The 4,617-nt window shown below is 58.7% G+C and overlaps 3 non-coding genes across 3 annotated transcripts in view; all 3 read right to left on the minus strand.

The window, feature by feature from the left end:
• LOC126332998 (large subunit ribosomal RNA) overlaps positions 1 to 1,233 on the minus strand; it is a 4,222-nt gene extending 2,989 nt beyond the window's left edge. Inside the window, exon 1 of the ribosomal RNA XR_007564028.1 lies at positions 1 to 1,233. This exon is cut by the window's left edge and continues 2,989 nt beyond it. This is a non-coding gene — a ribosomal RNA (large subunit ribosomal RNA).
• A 188-nt stretch (positions 1,234 to 1,421) lies between these two features.
• LOC126332993 (5.8S ribosomal RNA) lies at positions 1,422 to 1,576 on the minus strand. The gene has a single exon (XR_007564023.1). It is a non-coding gene; the product is annotated as a 5.8S ribosomal RNA (ribosomal RNA).
• A 362-nt stretch (positions 1,577 to 1,938) lies between these two features.
• LOC126332996 (small subunit ribosomal RNA) lies at positions 1,939 to 3,831 on the minus strand. The gene has a single exon (XR_007564026.1). It is a non-coding gene; the product is annotated as a small subunit ribosomal RNA (ribosomal RNA).
• Positions 3,832 to 4,617: the final 786 nt, after the last annotated feature.

The following is a 4,617-nucleotide window of genomic DNA, read 5'->3' on the forward strand; positions in this document are numbered from 1 at the left end:
CCCAGCTCCGACGATCGATTTGCACGTCAGAATCGCTACGGACCTCCATCAGGGTTTCCCCTGACTTCGTCCTGGCCAGGCATAGTTCACCATCTTTCGGGTCCCAACGTGTACGCTCTAGGTGCGCCTCACCTCGCAATGAGGACGAGACGCCCCGGGAGTGCGGAGGCCGCCGCCCCGTGAAGGGCGGGGAAGCCCCATCCTCCCTCGGCCCGCGCAAGGCGAGACCTTCACTTTCATTACGCCTTTAGGTTTCGTACAGCCCAATGACTCGCGCACATGTTAGACTCCTTGGTCCGTGTTTCAAGACGGGTCGTGAAATTGTCCAAAGCTGAAGCGCCGCTGACGGGAGCGATTATTCCGCCCGAGAGCATCCCGAGCCAACAGCGGCGCGGGTCCGGGGCCGGGCCAGGTAGGTCCGTCATCCGGGAAGAACCGCGCGCGCTTGCCGGGAGCCCGAGCGCCCAAAGGGGCGAATCGACTCCTCCAGATATACCGCCGAGCAGCCAGCCAGGACACCGGGGCTCTGCCCAACAGACGCGAACCGAGGCCCGCGGAAGGACAGGCTGCGCACCCGGGCCGTAGGCCGGCACCCAGCGGGTCGCGACGTCCTACTAGGGGAGAAGTGCGGCCCACCGCACACCGGAACGGCCCCACCCCGCGGCGAGTGGAAAGGCAACCGGACACGACCCCGCCGCGGATTGCTCCGCGCGGGCGGCCGGCCCCATCTGCCGAGGGCGGGGGCCAGTGGCCGGATGGGCGTGAATCTCACCCGTTCGACCTTTCGGACTTCTCACGTTTACCCCAGAACGGTTTCACGTACTTTTGAACTCTCTCTTCAAAGTTCTTTTCAACTTTCCCTCACGGTACTTGTTCGCTATCGGTCTCGTGGTCATATTTAGTCTCAGATGGAGTTTACCACCCACTTGGAGCTGCACTCTCAAGCAACCCGACTCGAAGGAGAGGTCCCGCCGACGCTCGCACCGGCCGCTACGGGCCTGGCACCCTCTACGGGCCGTGGCCTCATTCAAGTTGGACTTGGGCTCGGCGCGAGGCGTCGGGGTAGTGGACCCTCCCAAACACCACATGCCACGACAGGCGGCAGCCTGCGGGGTTCGGTGCTGGACTCTTCCCTGTTCGCTCGCCGCTACTGGGGGAATCCTTGTTAGTTTCTTTTCCTCCGCTTAGTAATATGCTTAAATTCAGCGGGTAGTCTCGCCTGCTCTGAGGTCGTTGTACGAGGTGTCGCACGCCACACCGCCAGCCGGCTGTGCACGCTACCGAGAAAGTACCGGTATGCGAACCGCCAGGCGACGGGCGCGCATCGCACGTTTAAGGAGACGCGGCCGGCCACACAGGCGACCACGACACTCCCACGTCTCCGAAGCGGGACAAACGCCGCGCGCTTCAGTATACGTAGCCGACCCTCAGCCAGACGTGGCCCGGGAACGGAATCCATGGACCGCAATGTGCGTTCGAAACGTCGATGTTCATGTGTCCTGCAGTTCACATGTCGACGCGCAATTTGCTGCGTTCTTCATCGACCCACGAGCCGAGTGATCCACCGTCCTGGGTGATCTTTTCCTTTTCAGTCTCCCACTGTCTCTTTCAAGACAGTAGCATTTGCGGGACTGAGGCGTCTGACGGCCCCTGTTCCACTATTTTTTTTGTGTCCAACGGCCTCACAGCCGATGGGCGTCGTACGGCTCCACACCGGAGCGGACAGGCACTCGGGCGAACGTCATTCAAAACCGGCGCCAGGCGCCAGGTACCGCAGGCCAGCCGCTCCAGAGCTTCAGCGCTCGTACCACACAACAACAACACTTCCGCTAGTTTTGAGAGGCACGCGTGGTTCCGCACGCGGCGCACGGCCACTGCCGTACAGGTAGCGTGTTGCGCGACACGACACGCACATCGAAAGACATGCAGTCTAGTCGGTAATGATCCTTCCGCAGGTTCACCTACGGAAACCTTGTTACGACTTTTACTTCCTCTAAATGATCAAGTTTGGTCATCTTTCCGGTAGCATCGGCAACGACAGAGTCGATGCCGCGTACCAGTCCGAAGACCTCACTAAATCATTCAATCGGTAGTAGCGACGGGCGGTGTGTACAAAGGGCAGGGACGTAATCAACGCGAGCTTATGACTCGCGCTTACTGGGAATTCCTCGTTCATGGGGAACAATTGCAAGCCCCAATCCCTAGCACGAAGGAGGTTCAGCGGGTTACCCCGACCTTTCGGCCTAGGAAGACACGCTGATTCCTTCAGTGTAGCGCGCGTGCGGCCCAGAACATCTAAGGGCATCACAGACCTGTTATTGCTCAATCTCGTGCGGCTAGAAGCCGCCTGTCCCTCTAAGAAGAAAAGTAATCGCTGACAGCACGAAGGATGTCACGCGACTAGTTAGCAGGCTAGAGTCTCGTTCGTTATCGGAATTAACCAGACAAATCGCTCCACCAACTAAGAACGGCCATGCACCACCACCCACCGAATCAAGAAAGAGCTATCAATCTGTCAATCCTTCCGGTGTCCGGGCCTGGTGAGGTTTCCCGTGTTGAGTCAAATTAAGCCGCAGGCTCCACTCCTGGTGGTGCCCTTCCGTCAATTCCTTTAAGTTTCAGCTTTGCAACCATACTTCCCCCGGAACCCAAAAGCTTTGGTTTCCCGGAGGCTGCCCGCCGAGTCATCGGAGGAACTGCGGCGGATCGCTGGCTGGCATCGTTTATGGTTAGAACTAGGGCGGTATCTGATCGCCTTCGAACCTCTAACTTTCGTTCTTGATTAATGAAAACATACTTGGCAAATGCTTTCGCTTCTGTTCGTCTTGCGACGATCCAAGAATTTCACCTCTAACGTCGCAATACGAATGCCCCCGCCTGTCCCTATTAATCATTACCTCGGGTTCCGAAAACCAACAAAATAGAACCGAGGTCCTATTCCATTATTCCATGCACACAGTATTCAGGCGGGCTTGCCTGCTTTAAGCACTCTAATTTGTTCAAAGTAAACGTGCCGGCCCACCGAGACACTCAACAAAGAGCACCCTGGTAGGATTTAAACGGGGTCCGCCTCGGGACGCGAAAGCACCCCTTCGGCTCGCCCCACCGGCAGGACGTCCCACGATACATGCCAGTTAAACACCGACGGGCGGTGAACCAACAGCGTGGGACACAAATCCAACTACGAGCTTTTTAACCGCAACAACTTTAATATACGCTATTGGAGCTGGAATTACCGCGGCTGCTGGCACCAGACTTGCCCTCCAATAGATACTCGTTAAAGGATTTAAAGTGTACTCATTCCGATTACGGGGCCTCGGATGAGTCCCGTATCGTTATTTTTCGTCACTACCTCCCCGTGCCGGGAGTGGGTAATTTGCGCGCCTGCTGCCTTCCTTGGATGTGGTAGCCGTTTCTCAGGCTCCCTCTCCGGAATCGAACCCTGATTCCCCGTTACCCGTTACAACCATGGTAGGCGCAGAACCTACCATCGACAGTTGATAAGGCAGACATTTGAAAGATGCGTCGCCGGTACGAGGACCGTGCGATCAGCCCAAAGTTATTCAGAGTCACCAAGGCAAACGGACCAGACAAGCCAATCCGATTGGTTTTGATCTAATAAAAGCGTCCCTTCCATCTCTGGTCGGGACTCTGTTTGCATGTATTAGCTCTAGAATTACCACAGTTATCCAAGTAACGTGGGTACGATCTAAGGAACCATAACTGATTTAATGAGCCATTCGCGGTTTCACCTTAATGCGGCTTGTACTGAGACATGCATGGCTTAATCTTTGAGACAAGCATATGACTACTGGCAGGATCAACCAGGGAGCTGCGTCAACTAGAGCTGAGCAGCCGGCCGCCCGGGAGTGTGTCCCGGGGGCCCGCGCGAACACGCAAGCGTCCGCTCAATTATTCTGCAAACAGGAGGAGGCCGAGCTCCCCTGCACGATACACCTCGAAACCCTCTCAGGTCCCGGCGGCGCGCAGCGCCGTCCTAGGTACTTGGTCGGTTTCGAGAGAGGCGCAATCGCCCGGAGTTAGGCGAGTAGACGGTTTTAGTGCGAACACCCTTGCTCCCAACTGAGCTTGCCGCTGCCGACAGAGGCCCGGGAGCGTGCTGTCGTGGCATTGCCGGCGGGAGACAACACGCGCCACCTATGGTGACCGGCAGCTCCAACGCCAGCGCCACACAAGGGCAAAGCCCCACTTGGGTGCAGAAGCGAACTCTCCCAGCACAGCGCACGCGCCAACACGTCCGCACAACTGCGATACAAACCACCTGCGAGAACCGCTGGGGCGACCGAGCAGCAGACGGCGTCGCGGCGCCGAGTGCCAGGCGGCGGCGCATCCTCAACGCACACAGTCCTCAATCAGACCAGCACACTGCAGATGTCCACCGCGCTTCGCACCGGGCTCGGCTGAACCAACTTTGGCCGCCAGGCGCCGCGTGCAGGGTGCGCCGCAGCGTAGCTGCGCCGCCTGCCGGGCCCGTCGGCTGGCGCTCCTGCCACTCGGCGCCCCCCACCAGCCGCCTGTTGCGCGTGCGCCCACGCAGCGCGCGGCCAACACGCCGGGCGGCCCCCCTTCACCGGCCGGGAACAGTCCCACCAAGCC

This window comes from Schistocerca gregaria, unplaced genomic scaffold (assembly GCF_023897955.1).
Source record: "Schistocerca gregaria isolate iqSchGreg1 unplaced genomic scaffold, iqSchGreg1.2 ptg001543l, whole genome shotgun sequence".
Lineage (NCBI taxonomy): Eukaryota > Metazoa > Arthropoda > Insecta > Orthoptera > Acrididae > Schistocerca > Schistocerca gregaria.